Source organism: Manis pentadactyla, chromosome 1, assembly GCF_030020395.1.
Source record: "Manis pentadactyla isolate mManPen7 chromosome 1, mManPen7.hap1, whole genome shotgun sequence".
NCBI classification, from domain to species: Eukaryota; Metazoa; Chordata; class Mammalia; order Pholidota; family Manidae; genus Manis; species Manis pentadactyla.
This window is the reverse complement of record NC_080019.1, coordinates 104,732,212-104,748,496: the sequence shown is the minus strand read 5'-3', so window position 1 is coordinate 104,748,496 and position 16,285 is coordinate 104,732,212. Positions and strand designations below refer to the sequence as shown.

At 38.0% G+C, this 16,285-nt stretch overlaps 1 protein-coding gene across 2 annotated transcripts in view; it reads right to left on the bottom strand.

The window, feature by feature from the left end:
• Nucleotides 1-16,285, bottom strand: part of NLGN1 (neuroligin 1) — an 831,070-nt gene that overhangs the window by 789,434 nt on the left and 25,351 nt on the right. The window contains exon 1 of one of the 2 annotated variants that reach the window (XM_057500038.1): nt 5,368-5,506. The exons of the other annotated variant lie outside the window; for it this stretch is intronic. The gene's annotated coding sequence lies outside the window, so the exon portion shown is untranslated. Of the gene's footprint in view, nt 1-5,367; nt 5,507-16,285 lie in introns of those variants that run through there. 2 annotated transcript variants of the gene reach the window in all.

Here is a 16,285-nt window from a genome sequence, read left to right as displayed (position 1 = left end):
GGTTCCCAGGAAAGATCAATAAAGCATGCCTTGAGTTCTTGAACTCTGAGGTAATATTTAAGTCACAACATCCAACATTTTGATAGTTCAGTCTTAGCTAGTTGAACTATTATGAGAAGAAGGAATACTAGTGTTTGGGGAAAAAAAGAGTAGTTTCTTTTTACTATTCCAATTTTTTATCATTTTACGTATGTCTGCTTTCCTCAACTAAGCACTAGGACCTCTCAAGGCTTACAATTTTCTGGAGGTCATATTGGTTGTCTTAGTTATGAACTATGTTGGGTCCTATGATTAAATATTGTTAAATATAGTTTCTTTCTTTTGGGCTGCTTTCAGCTGTCTTGGGGGTACTTCACAAATAACTAAGAATGTTTGGGAGAGTTGATATACTGTTTTAAGTCCAAAAGACATCTGTAGCACATAAAAATTCCTATATGGTTTATAAAAATATATATTCCAACTCTGAAATTTGCAATCATCTCTTATTACCACAGTGCCTAGCCTACATTGGTAGCTCTCTAAATATGTTAATATGTTAATTAAAGAATATTTATTTTTAAGATTATGTTTAGCATAGATATCTAAGAATTCTCACTGTAAAAAATAATTCTGCACTGCCAACTTTCATCCACATATGCTAGAAACATAATTGCTTCTCATATAATATTTTTATTTTAAATAAAAGCTCAAAAATTCACAATAACCCTGGATAACATCTTTATAAATAAGGTCCTTGATTATTTCTTTTTAAATAAACTAAAAATATGTATGTGACACCCTTACAAAAAGTGCTATTAGAGTGTTTAACTACAAATTATTTAAGACTTGTCTCTCACTCAAACCTATTATTTAAGGTCTCTCTTGAAATGGGTCTGTGCATGGCTTATTATTGTAGCATAAAATTACTATAAATACAGTTGTGGTATTTATAATACAGTTTTATTTTTCTTAAGTGCAATCACATATTAATTTCTTCAGAGTATTTCAGGTATTAGAAAAAAATTAGCACACATAATAGTGTGCCATAATTTGCCATGATCTTATTTTCAATAAGAAATTAAATAATATCACATTGATCTAGCAGTCACCTATTTGTCAATCTCTGCTTACTATAACAAACTCAAGAACCAGAAAATTTGCCTATTAGGCTTCTGGTTGAGCAAATAAATGTCACAGAGTTTGTGTATTCATTATAAGAGAGTTGCCAGCATTTTTTCCAAGCCTATTTTCTATGATATCACATATGCTCACCAATACACATATATGTGCATGCACATACCTGAAAAGATTTGGGGATTTGTTTAATCCCTGGGAAAGTAGAAATAGGATATTACAACTGTGGGTGTAGCTAATTGAAAAGACACATTGAAATTCATTCACTCATTACACAATTATATTTTCACTAGGTGAGTTAAGAAATGAGCTCAGCATTAAGAATAAAATGGCAAACAAAACATACCGCTAGAGGATCAAGTTGTTTAACTTAGTGGAGGAGATACATTCACTGGTAATCCAATAAATACATAAACTGACAGATGCAACAAAGAAAAAGCAGAGGAAAAGATTGAAAGAGGGGGCAGCATCGGGTAGATCAGGTGAAGGGAATTAGGAAATATTTCCCTCATGAAGTGAATTTTGAGCTGCAATTGGATGATAGGCACAAGCCAGATGGAGGAATAGGATGGTCCTCTAGGGGGAATGACCAAACAGCATGGAGGAAGGCCCTAAGACAGGGGGCATGATTCAAGTGTCTGCAAGCAGATGTGTGGCTGGAGGTCAGAGATCAAGGGTAATGGCAGGGATCTAGTCATGAAACAAACATATCCTGGTAGTCTAGGATTGGGACTGGATTTATCCTAAGAACAATGGGAAGCAATTGAGAAGAAGTAGACATGTGAGAAAGGAATCCAGAGAGTGAGTGCCCCTGAATCCAAAGGAAGAAGCTCTTGCCAAAAAGGAGGAGGTCAAGTGAAATAAGAACTAAAAGCCACAATGCAGCTATTATCAATAACCATGTGAAAGCTCTTCAGGGGAAGGGCTCTGTTGGAAACAATATTGGTGTGGTATGGCAGCCAGCATTCTGCTGCCTCCCTAACAGCCACAGCCCTCTTCTTTTTTGTTGGCATAGCCTGTTTCTGACCGCTGAGGATATAAAAGCTAGAGCCTTGTTTTCCTAGCCTCCCTTGCAGCTACAGAATGAGTTCCAGTATTGGCCAGTAGAACCAGAGTGCCCTCTGCTGCTGGCTTGGTGAAAGGCTTTTTTTCCTCCTTAATGAAATGTGAAACAGTAAGTGATAAAAACATGTCCTATGTGAGGACACATCCTTAGGACTGTGTCAGCTGCCTGGTAACAGAGGAACCCCCTTATCACAGCAACAATACGCCTGAATTGTTGAATTAAACATGTAGCCTCTTCTTAGAAAGAAAAATAAATCCTCATTTTTAAGTCATTTTCAGCTGGGCATTTAGTAACTTGATATACCAAAAGAATCACAACTCAGTGGTGAAGAACTGCCTGAGTGACAAAGAAATGGAAACAAAGAGTTTAAGCCACTCATGGCAATGACAGAAATATTGGTGGGTGGAGAAGTTGCTGGGCCTGGAGTTTAGGGAGAAACTTCTGGGTTTTGTTTGGTTTTGGTTTTTAAAAAAGGAAAGATTTGGACATAATTTAAGTGATGACTGGAAGATGCCAATACAGGAAGATAAATGACACAGAAGAGAAAAGAATCATCTTTAGGGTAAGCCTCCTGAGATGGACAGGAGGTGGTATGTCCTCAGGACACAGGATATCACTCCCTCTTTCTTAAAACACTTTCTTTCTCTTGACATTCATGTCATAAACTCTCCTGGTTTCCCTCCTGCATCACTATCAACTTCTTCTCTCTCCTTTGCTGACAATACATTTTTTGGATCTCTCAACATTGAGGTAGACCCCAGGCTCAGTCCTTAATTCTCTTCTTCATATTATCTATGGCTTTTGATGCCATCAATGCGCTGTATATTTCAGGCTTTAATTCACCATTGATTGCTGGACCATCTCCTTAATATGTCTACCTGTTTGCCTCATAGATATCTCAGAACTCTTGATTCTGCAAGTATCACATATTACCCTGTCTAAACCCATCACACATACACAAAATGTGTATCTTTCTTCTATTTCCAGGCTTTCACTCTTGATAAATACCAATTTCATCCACCTGGTTGTTCAAACCAGAGAACTGGAATCATCCTGATTCCTCTTTTTTCATCACCTCTGTTAAAGAAAAGAACCAAGAAACCCAAATGGAGTCATTTGCCTCCCAAACCAAGACTTACAGTTTCAACTTATTCCAGGGATGGGACTTTTGAACAGTCAATCAGGAATTTTCCAGTCAGCACCAGTGAGGTCATCTGTCACAGGGGCCCTCTCCATCCCCCAAAAGCAGATGAGGTCATCTGCATGTAAGACCCCATGTTCTTCCCCCTAAGGGCGGAGGACCTTGCCTGAAACAATCCTCTTCTCTTTCGCTAATAACTTCTTGCCCCACCCTCCCTCCTATAAAAACCTTCCATTTTTGTATGATTCCTTGGAGTGTTTCTACTTGCTAATGGGATGCTGACCAATTCATGAATCATTTAAGACAGCCAATTAGATCTTCAAATTTACTCAGTTGAATTTTGTTTTTTAACATCCCCAAAACCCCCCATATTCAATCAATCAGATAGCCTTACTGACTTCACTTCCCACATATCCAGTTTTGGTCCACTTCTCTCACCACAACTTCCACTCCAGTCCAATTCACCATCATCTCCACTACTACTGAACCAACTTTCCTGCTTCTGTGCCTGCCCACAGTTCAATCTCCAGGTAGCACCCAAAGTGGTCTTTTTAAATCAGGTAAGATCAAGCTACTTCGTCACATAAAACCCTCCAGGGTCTTCCCATCACATGCAAAATAAAATTTAAACTCCTTAGCATGATCCAACTCCTAGATGACCTGGCTCTGCCTATTTCTCCAGTTGCATTTCTCCCCCTCAATTTCCCTTATGTATTTTACTCAAACCACACACATAGCTCTACTTCCTGAGCACAGCCTCTGTGAATACCAGTCCATAGAGTTATGTGGTACAAGATGTATACAACATGCAGCAACCCAGCTTTGGGGCATTGATACTTGCTTTTTATTTCTGGTACTCTTCTCCCTAATCTCTGAATGGCCTGACTTCTCAGCTCAAATATCACTTAACAATAATGAGAATGAGGATGATGATGGTGATGAGAGCTGGCTGCCAACTGTCTGTCCCAGTGCATTCTCCACCCCTCTCTTCCCTGCTCTGTGCCTTGGAAGGATTACCTCCACTGACTGCCCCACCTACACTCCCTTATTCCTGAATTCTGGTTGAGTGCCCTCTTAAGAAGCCAGGAGCTTGAAGGGTAGAAAGAAAGAGGTCAAGGTATTATCCACACTCCTCCCTAGCTTCTTTCCTACCATCCACTCTTTAGACAGTGGCCTAGTTTCTCTGTGACCGCAGATCTTGCTAGGGGAGACCCTCTACCAGAGCTGCTGCTCCCTCCCACCAGACCCTGATAAATAACACCATTCCTTCTCTTTGTCCCCTCAAACTTACAGGTAGGAATGGCTTCCCAGAGTTGCTATTACCTGAGTGATTTGCTGTCTTCTGCTGCTTCTCTTAGCTAAACCCACACCTCTATGGTCTCTTCCTTGAACTTTCCTCAGCTGATCTCTTTGAGTTGTGTTAACTGATCTTCGACGGATACAATGGCTATGATCATTGAACATTTTCTACAATCTAGGCACCATTTTAAACACATTACATGTATTTAATATTCTCATCAACCCAATTATAAATTAGGGCTTCAACTTTACAAGTGAGGAAACTCAGAAACAGAATGTAAGTAACTTGCTCAAGATAACCTGGACAATAAGTGGTGGAATCTGGCTCTTAGGTATGCTCTTAACCACCATGCTATATTATGCCCAAGAGGCATCTCTCCTTGTCACCCTAGTAAATGTTGTCTTCTCCCACCCCAGTCACTATTTCATATCACCTGCTTTATAATCTTCCTAACACTTATTTTTTTTAATTATCATTTGTAGTTCATTTATATATGAGTTTACTGTCTGTCTCTACTACAGAATAGTAATAGCTCTATGAGATCAGGAAACTAATTTGGCTTGTTCCTGTCTGTACACACACTGCCTAGAATATAAAGTTTACATATTCTAAGTATTCAACAAAATGAGTAATTTTAATGCAGCAATAAGAAAATTTGGATGTGAATGCTGACAAAAAATATTGACAGAATTTATATCTGATTGCTTTGATTGTCTTTATAAAGCAGAAAGAAGGTCATCTACTCACAGTAAGGGAGAGGTTGGATAGATCTAATGTCCCCCAGAGGTAGAGAAGTTCTGAAATTGTTTCACAGAGCAGCACACCAGAGAAGGGCAGTAGAATTGCTAGGCTATGCTGAAGGTTCAGCTGTGGTTGGTCACTGGGAATTTAAAGGGTTCCCAAACTTTCCTGTGTTCTGATTTCCTCCAACAGTGATCAGCTGCCCTGGTGCAAATAAAGAAAATAAACCCTGATGGAGTCAACTAAGAATGGGGAAGAAGGCCACTGATCTATAAAAAGCACAATGACTCCAAAGGTTTAGCAATCTGAAGCCATTTAATGCGAAAGAAAACTGTCCAACATACCTCAGCAGGTTCTAAAAGCAGTAGTGTATTAGTGCAGAGGGTAGCAACTGAGCTTACCACAGGGGGAGGGCAACAAGCTCACAACTGCAGTCAGTTCAGCCATTTACTAGCTGTGTGATCACTGGCAAATTCCCTAATCTCTTCAAGTCTCAGGTTTTGCTTCTATAATTTTAAACATGTGTGCCTTCCTTGAAGCATTGTTTTGAGCCTGGGAATTAAGCTTTAATTAACCTGGGAATGTCATACATATGGAACACATCGTTCTACCATAATTTCAGATAAAGAAAAAGGCACTGATTGGCAGGAAGCCATGAGGGTGCTTTACATAAGTTTTTTATATATTTCCTTACAGTTTGCATGTCTGAAGCTGCAGATTTAAAAAAAGAAAATATTTTTAATAATTGTGAAGAATTATAAAATATATTTATGCAAATATATGAAAAATGAGTTATCTCAGTATGATCCTGCAGCCTATAGTTGTGAACATGTAGCCTTTGAAGCCAGGGAATATAAAAAATAAACTAATATAATAAAAGCATCTTCAAATTTTAATCTTTTTGATCATAACCACTTTGATAACTTTATTCAAGGCAACTAAACTGAAGAAAGTAAAACAAAGAATAGATATTTCTGGGGTTTTGATTTTACTTTTACAAACATAAGATTTTAAAGACCAAAATCTACACATTTGTATTTAACTAACAGTGGTAAATACCTAGATGATAAATCAGTTATGTAAAAGTTATCTTGTCAAGTTGGAAGAAGAGAATGGCAGAAGTAAAGGGGTAATAATATATATTGGACTTGCATGAAATTACATCAGTGGCTCATTTAATTCAAACAGAAGCCTAGGCTTTATCTTCCATTTTATGGATATTAGAGCCTCTCCATTCTGATGAGCAGCACTATCTGCTCTCCTTTTGCTATACAGACAGGCAGCCACGGAAATCTATCAGTTGTTTTATCTATGCATACAACCTCATATTAAATGTGGAATAGATCTTACAATAACCTTAAGAAAGCAGGCCTTGGACTTTCTGAAAACATGTTTTAAGACAGAATTTTATGAACAAGACTATAATTTTGAATTTCTACTGTGGATAAAATGAGAGTTTCTGTGGCCAAGATTCTCACCTGGCTGTGGTTGACTAGCTCACTGCACACCTGTGGGCAATACATGGCTGTTGACTCCATAAAAAGAGCTCTGCCCAGTGCTCTGGGTGCGCGACACAGTGGCATGGCTGCAAGGCTGCAGGAGAGCAGAGCAGAGGCTGGAGTGGTGGCAGCACCAAGGACAGAGGCCCAGAGGATGGCTGTGCGGGACAGAGGGGCCCAGAGGCAGAGACCGGCTTGCTGCCTACAGACTCGCTCTGAGTGAATAGGATTCTAGTGACTGACCTGCCACTTGGAAATAAAGTTGGGTATAACACTTTCACCCCAAAGAGTGTTCTGCTGTCAATTTTCTTTGGTCACATTGAATCCATAGCAAACTTGCCCAGGCTGAAACCCATTGGCAAGACATCTACCATCTTAGTATTAAATTCCAGTAATGTTGCCATGATTTTTTAAAAGGTGCCCAATAGTGCCATATTTTACAAATTGTATTTTTTGAAGATTTTTTCAAGTTACAATTATATATAGATATCACCAAAAGGAAGTGGAACATAATTTATGAGCAAATAAATACCAAAGTGCAAATACATTCATATGTAGCTTACTACCCAAGAAAGTATGTTCATTGGTCAGTTAGGTGAGTCATTATTTATAGAGGGACATGTTATGGATGAATAAGTATGAGTAGGTTTAAATGATTTATTTCAAAATAGAATTACCTTGAAAGAATTTGATCCTTTCTAATTCTTTATAGTATGACAATTTTCAACACTTAATAGCTATGGCTTTAACTTGCATAACAGGTTTTCTACTGAGAAAATACAATGAAACTGTTCTCTAGAAAAAAATTCCAGCTTAACAGTAACCTTAACATTTTTTTTCCTCCTAACACAATAGAAATTCATAAATTACCAGAAAGTAAGTATTGCTGAAAGTTGGGAATTAAATATCCATATTCAAGTCTAAAAAAAAATGTGAAAGGTCTGCTATGGGCCACCAAATATATAGTGGTTCTACATAGCCAACCATATGATCTATGGAGTCTAAGGCCAAATCTTACTGATATTACAAATGCAAATATATGCTGTTTCCTCCTTTCTCCCTTCTCATTGAATGCTTTCATAATTAGGAAAAAATTTCCAGAAAAATCTTAAACAAATCAGAATCAAAAAAGTGTAAAACAGTATTGCAAATAAAGTATGTTTTCAAAAAAAATAATTTGGTCACAAAAAGCTTCAATTTATCCTTTTATGAATACATATGTCATCAAAGAGAAAAAATTAAAATTTGGCATGTAAAATTTTAAATCTGTGTTTCCACTTAAATTATACAGCCCCCCTTAGAAATATTAGTGATACAAATGCTTTGTTATACCAACTGACTTTAAACTACACTATAATTACTTCTAAACTGCTTATATAGAGTTATAAAGTTACATTTCATTAATACTGAATGTTGCTGATTTAATTAAGGATATATATATATATATATATGCATGTGTGTTTGCATATATATGTGTGTGTATATGTGTATCTTGGTTGTTCAACTAAGTCATACTACAATTAATCAGGCAGAGTGTAAATTTTAAAAGATTTATAACTACTACTAATAACAGCCAAATTATTAATATCCTTATATTCAGGAACCCTAGGTTATATCGTCTCCCACAGTACTTATCATGAAATCTTGCAAAGCTTCAATGAATCAAGCACCTTTCAAAATGAATGTAAGTTTTTAGAGTTTTGATATAATTATGAAGATATTGTTTCAAGTCTAATGTTAACACTCATTACTGAAAATATACAAGAAAACTGAAGTAAAATTTAAATCCTTTAACACAGACATCTGTGTTTAGTCTCTTATGTGGGACCAAAGTAAAATTACAAAAATTAGTCTGTAGGAATCTCTCATTCTCTAGGGAGTATTACAAACTTTGAATGTTACACATTAGCTTTAGTTGGATATATGAAAAATGTGATCTACTTCATTGAAAAGAGGGACTAAAACCAGGTTAACCCCAGAATGAAAATAATTAGAAGGAATCAAATGGGAAATATGATTAGAATTTCAAAGGAGAAAAATGACCATTCACCACATTTTATATACAACTATAACAACTAAATATTCTTCATACATTCAAAATCCCTTCTAGTTTTTTATAGCATTACAATTTTCAATATTTAATGATTTTTAAATCAACAGTAAATTGACAATGCACTCAAAATAAATCATTGCAAGGGGAAAACTGGATAACAGAATTAAACTCCCAAATGTTCCTGGCATTTTCCCAACCTACAAGGACACTTTCATTCCTCCAAATTTGAGTTAATTACTGTTTACACATATTTTTACATAATTTGAATTCAAGAGTCATGATTTTGAAATTAAAAGGGCTAACATGCACCTCAACTTTCTATAATAAAAATTTCTTGAGATTTATTTCAAAATACTAAGATTATATTAATGCAGAAGGCATCCAGGCATTTACTTCATGGCCTGATGATTTAATAGATTTAACATACACTTCATATACATTCTTTTGCAGGTGCATGGAGAGTGCTTTTAACAGTAAAAAAATAAACCTCAGCTTCTCAAACTATGTGGAGCCTGATATTTTCCCTTGTGTTCTTCATCTTGGTACATATATTTCATGGTTATAAAAGCATAAAGCATTTACTCAACATCAAGGTAATTCCTTAGTATAGTTTCCCACATATTTCTTATTTAACTCCCATCTATCCCTTGGATTAAATTCCACAAATTCATAAACATTTCTTCATCTAATCTTAAGAGTCAACAGTGAGCCTCAACAGATTTGGAAATTCATTTTATAGGCTTTAAACCATCGCTTCCTAAATAGGTGTTAAGAGGAAACTAAAGAATGTGATGAGTGCCCAGACGGAAAAAATTCTTCCCTTGTGCAAATAAACTTTGTTGCCTAAGTATTAAACAGACTTCAACAAGTTCTCATCTTTCCAGAACTTCTCAGAATGCTGCACTATGCTAATGTGTAATGCTAACATCCAAGAAGGGAATATGTTTTCAAGCATTTTTGACCAAGGAAATCTTACATTTTAAAACTCTTGAATTATTTTTAATGCTCACTCAATCTTCTATAGTTTGTTTTCTGCAGTTTTATTTCCTTAAATATGGGCAGCTTAAGTTTGAAAATAAGCAAAACTTTTTGCAGATTCCTAATTATTAACACATATTGGGATCAAGTTATTTTTTTTTAATAAGAGTTTTATATTATATACTGCAAAGGAAAGACTGCATAATAGATCTATGACCCTAGCCCTAGCAAGATGGCCAAGAATCTTGGGAAAATTGTTTAAAGAAAGTTGGCATGTGTCTTTCATTTGGTTCTTTCCTTCATTTCTGTCATTTTTTCTTTATATAGTTTTTAATAGGAAAGACAATATGTATAAAATTTGGTTTTTCATACCTTATTTAAACTGTATTCCTAATTTAACCAGGAAACTAGATTTCTCCTATAGGAACTTTACTGTACAAAACATTTATGCATCCAGGATATAAGACTTTCTCTATTGTCAAACAAATAAGGATTTGGTTTGGAAATAGAGTCCAAAGGGGGGGAAAAAACCTGTTAAAATTAAATGTATCTCTAAGTAACCAAGTGATCAAGGGTGCATTCCTATTTCCTCAAGGGAAAAATATATTCATGTGCATCTGCTATGAACTCCAAACTGATGAATCCTTGAGGACTAATCTCTCTTTATATTAAGTCTTCAGTGTTAAAAATAAAATCCAGAATACCATACTTCATAATCTGTGGGGACTATACATTTAGGAGCTCAGTTTAAGGACTGAAATAAAGGAAATGGATTGTTAAATTGCCAGTTGGTGGAAAATACAGTTAGTAGTAAAGATGATGGTAGCAGTGGTTGAAAGGTGGCAGTAGGGAAGGCAGAGTCAAGGAAGGCAAAGGTGCAGACCAAGAAGCCGCAGGACAGCAGCCCAAGTGTGGTGGGGGTGCAGGGGATTGTGAAGCGTAAGGGGGTGGTAATGACAAGAGGAAAGACATTAGAAGTGGTCAAGCCAAGAGTGATGGTGGCAAGTAGAGCACTGGAGGAGACAAAGATGGTAGCTCTTACATGATACTTGGCATATTGTAGTCTGGGGGTAGGAATTAAAGGACATCAAAAGTAGGTAGACAAATGAGAGGAAAGTAAACATATGCCCTTGAGTAAATAGGAAATAAAGCTAGATACAGTTAAGTCAGAATAGGGAAAGCCATCTACAAGCCAAGCACCAGGAAGCACAGCTGGGATTACAAGTGATGCCATATCCCCCAAGGTTCAATAGTAGGAATGCTGGATAAATTCCAACCATGCTCTTTGCCACTTCCACTACATTTTACTAATGTTCCTGAAAGAACCTCATGTTCCCTCACCCCACCTTAAAAGGCTCCTGATCACTCTAAGCGATGGGGTCCTTGCAGAAGAAGTGAAGGTGTAAGAGTAGTATTGTCATGATAGGCACAGCAGCTTTGGGAGTGGAGGTTATGCCAGAGGCTGAGGAGCTGATTGCAGTGACTGACAAACAGGCGCTGAGGATCAGTAGGGAGCAAGAGTCAAGACACTTCAAGTGTAAGTACTTTCTAGACAGAGCATGTATTGCGGATCTTCCTAGGTTCCCCACTTTATTTCTGTATCTATATAAGAATGGAAGTTTAGCAAAGGTGTTGTGTAGTGCATCTTACTCCTACTACATGTTGGGTCAGTCATACAGGAATCAGAATCCAACCCAAGGAATTTTAGGAGAGGACAACTTAAAGAGGTGTGAGCAGGATGAAGGGAACCAAAAAGGAATGTTGTGGCACCCAAAGAACAGCAACTGAAGGAAGGAAGGGCCTGGGACAAGAGGAAAAAATGTGTTACTGGAGCACAGTTAGAGCTGGAGGCATGAACGAGGGAACATGCAGCCAGTATTGCAGTCATGGAAGGATGCAGTCATTGATGGAACTCATGGCCCAAGGAAGGAAAAAAATGGGGAAAAAATGACACAAATTCTCTCATTGCTACCCCCCATTCTCCAGCCATTGACTTTCGTCTGTTGGATTTAAACAGGAAGCCAGCTGTGAAGGGAACCTGGTTAAATGCAGCTCATAGGGGTCAAGGTCAGCCTCAGAGAGCATAAGACAAGAGAGAGAATGGCAGAACAGGGATCTGGGTAGGGTGGGGTTACAAAAATAATAACCAGTAGATATATTATAGCATTAATAGGATGCATAGTTAAACCATGCTTTAGAAATCAACTCTCCCAGGGGAGAGAACTAAGATGGCAGCGTGAGTAGAGCAGCGGAAATCTCCTCCCAAAACCATATATATTTTTGAAAATACAACAAATACAACTAATCCTAAAAGAGAGACCAAAAGACATAGGACAACAGCCAGACTACATACACACCCATGATAACCCAGCGCCTCCGGAAGGAGGTAAGATACAAGCCGTGGCCCGGCGGGACCTGAGCACCCCTCGCCCCAGCTCCTGGTGGGAGGAGAGGAGTCAGAGCGGGGAGGGAGACAGAGCCCAGGACTGCTGAACACCCAGCCCTAGCCATCCACACAGGAGTGCAGACACAATGCATGCATGGGGTGCTGGAAACTAGGGAAACAGGACAGTAAGACCTGTGAGTGGGTCCCCACAGCCGGCGCCCCTGGGACAAAGAAAAGCGAGTGCTTTTTGAAAGTCTTAAAAGGACAGGGACCCCACAGCTGGACAGAAGCGCCCTGGGACACTTAGCCCAGCAGCTGGGAATCCTGGGGAACTCTGGGTGCCCAAACCCCCACAGCACAGATCGGAGGCCCCTCACCACAATAAACAGCCTCCCGCCTGTTCCCCCTCCGACGTGGCTCCACCATATTGGAGCAGCTGCCTGAGGCAGGCCATGCCCACAGCAACTGCAGAGCTAAATAAACTCCATAGCAGCTGGGCAAGATCAGAAGCCCCGTCTGCACGCAGCTGCCCAGCACAAGCCGCTAGAGGTCACTGTTCTCCCAGGAGAGGAAGGCCACAAGCTAGCAGGAAAGGACTTTCTCTTACCCAACACATGCGCCACCTCCTCACAAATATATCTATCGCCATGAAAAGGCAGAAGAAATTGATACAGACCAAGATCACAGAGGCAAACCCTGAGAAAGAGATAGACCTAACCAGTCTTCCTGAAAAAGAATGAAAAATAAAGCTCATAACCATGCTGATGGAGCTGCAGAGAAATATGCAAGAGCTAAGGAATGATGTCTGGAAGGACATTACAGAAATGAAACAATCTCTGGAAGGATTTATAAATAGAATGGATAAGATGCAGGAGGCCATTGATGGAATAGAAACCAGAGAACAGGAACACATAGAAGCTGACGCAGAGAGAGATAAAAGGATCTCCAGGAATGAAACAATATTAAGAGAACTGTGTGACCAATCCAAAAGGGGTACCAGAAGAAGAACAGAGAGAAAAAGGGATAGAAAGTGTATTTGAAGAAATAATTGCTGAAAACTTCCCCAAACTGGGGGAGGAAATAATCTATCAGACCATGGAAGTGTACAGAACTCCCAACAGAAAGGACCCAAGGAGGACAACACCAAGACACATAACAATTAAAATTGCAAAGATCAAGGACAAGGACAGAGTTTTAAAGGCAGCTAGAGAGAGGAAAAAGTTCACCTACAAAGGAAAACCCATCAGGCTATCATCAGACTTCTCAACAGAAACCTTACAGGCCAGAAGAGAATGGCATGATATATTCAATGCAATGAAAGAAAAGGGCCTTGAACCAAGAATACTGTATCCAGCACGACTATCATTTAAATATGAAGGAGGGATTAAACAATTCCCAGACAAGCAAAAGTTGAGGAAATTTGCCTCCCACAAACCACCTCTACAGGGTATTTTAGAGGGACTGCTCTAGATGGGAGCACTCCTAAGACTAAATAGATGTCACCAGAGAAAATAAAATCACAGCAAAGAAAGCAGACCAACCAAATACTAACTAAAGGCAAAAAATAAAATCAACTACCCCCAAAAGCAGTTAAAGGAAACACAAAAGAGCACAGAATAAAACAACCAACATATAAAGAACGGAGGAGGAGGAATAAGAAGGGAGAAAAATAAAGAATGACCAGACAGTGTTTAAAATAGCTCAATAAGTGAGTTAGGTTAGACAGTAAGATACTAAAGAAGCTAACCTTGAACCCTTCGCAACCACAAATCTAAAGCCTGCAATGGCAATAAGTACATATCTTTCAATAATCACCCTAAATGTAAATGGACTGAATGCACCAATCAAAAGACACAGAATAAGAGAATGGATAAAAAAGCAAGACCCATCTCTATGCTGCTTACAAGAGACTCACCTCAAACCCAAAGACTATAGGAACAAAGAAAGACTGAAGGAACAAAACAGCAGCAGAATCATAGAAACCAAGAATGGACTAACAGTTATCAAAGGGAAAGGGACTGGGGAGAAAGGGAGGGAAGGGAGGGATAAGGGTGGGGAAAAAGAAAGGGGACATTACGATTAGCATGTATAATATGGGGGGGGGCATGGGGAGGGCTGTGCAACACAGAGAAGACAAGTAGTGATTCTACAGCATCTTACTATGCTGATGGACAGTGACTAATGGGGTTTGTGGGGGGGATTTGGTGAAGGGGGGACCCTAGTAAACATAATATTCTTCATGTAATTGTAGATTAATGACAACAAAATTAATTAATTAATTAATTAAAAAAAAAAAAAGAAATGAACTCTCCTGGTCCCAAACATAGAGTCTTCCCCATTTGGCTTCCCTAAAGCTTGGGGTCCCCAAATTATGAGAGATGGATCACGAATGGCAGGAAACTCAAGAGTTATCAATATGTGTTCCAGAACTCCTATGTCTGTTATGCATTACATGCCAAGGAATGGGAGCCACTGACCAGAACAAACAGAAAATGTGTGATGACTACAAGTCTTCTGTTTCTAAATATTCTGAAATAATTTGAAACTTGGGAAATTTTATTAGCATATTTGAATAGCAACAATGAAAAATTATTTTGCTTTTAATGTCAGTCATTTAAAACTGATTTCTTAAGTTCCTAGCAAAGGCTCTATAACAATCATTTCTGTCTTTTTGTTCAGCAAGTGCTGAGTTCACTTAGTAATTGATAAGTTGATTTGAAAAGGGAGTTTTAGATATGCCCCAAAGTAAGAAGAATACCGCTAGTAATGGAGATAACTGTTTTTCAATTTTGTCCTTTTCTTTCCAGGTCAGTCAGATTCTGGACATAGTTACAAAAAGCAGCGTCAGTTTAGTACAGGTGTTTCTGTCTTAGCCAAAAGCCATTATTTCCTCCTCTTAATATCCCTCCCTTATTAAAAATGTTAGCCTTTTTTTTTTGACTGAATGCCTGGCATAGGCTATACAACATTTTTTCTTAGAAATGACTTTCTTTTATTGAACTGACACTAAAATATCACAAAATGAGGTTTCAATGAATATGAAGTTTTTATGCATATATACTATTAAAAGAAAATCTAACTTTATAACATAAGAACACCATATATTTAAAATAAAAATAACAGCTTAAAAGGCTAAAGAAATTTTTTAAAATAAAATCAATTTTTCTACAGCAGATGATGGAGAATAGAGGAGGAAAAGAGAAATAGTGGCTGTACTCAAAACACAGCTGAAGGATTATGCCAGTTTGTGAAAACCAAACCATACATGGAGAAAAGTATTAAAATTATTCAACAAAATAAAAATCAATAGAATAAAATAGGTAAGTCAGTGACTACAGCAGATAATGAGGAAACTGAATTGCTGTTTTCCAGTGGGAGCTTTTGTTGCTACTTTTCTAACACTTCAATAGTTGAAAGGAAATCAAACTGTGAGAACTTACTGCCACTCCAGTGAGCCCTGGGGGATTTGTCACAAATTTGGAACCTAAGTGGCCTCGGGCTTCACAGTTCGGGTCCTCAGAAGTGACAGAAAGCAAAGGGACCAACAGAGAACGTAGAGCATTAGTTACACAGAACTGCACACCAACGTATTTTAAACTGTTGGGCAAACTTCAGGCCTCTTTTTCGGTTTTACATTAGACCAAATGACCAAATAATTTCATCCAAAACATGTGCTATACTTCGGTGTTTCCAAGCAACAACCATTATTTTGTAGCCTTTCAGGGATAATTCTGAACTTACCTTTGCCTGGAAGAAAGCTTCTTAAACACTAAAAATTGGATAAATAACTAAAAACTAGAGTAGCTTTGCAACTCCTTTAATACTATTTTTTTATGGTGTCATTTTACTAAAAAGCTAAGAAAGGATAGGAGCATTCGAGGAACTTAGTTCTTGTCTCAAAGAAATGATGAACATTAATAGCCTATTTTAGAAGTAGATTATGTTAGAGTGCAGTTACCTCTAACTACACGATGCTCTATATTCCCTGAATTCTGTTACCATCAGTGG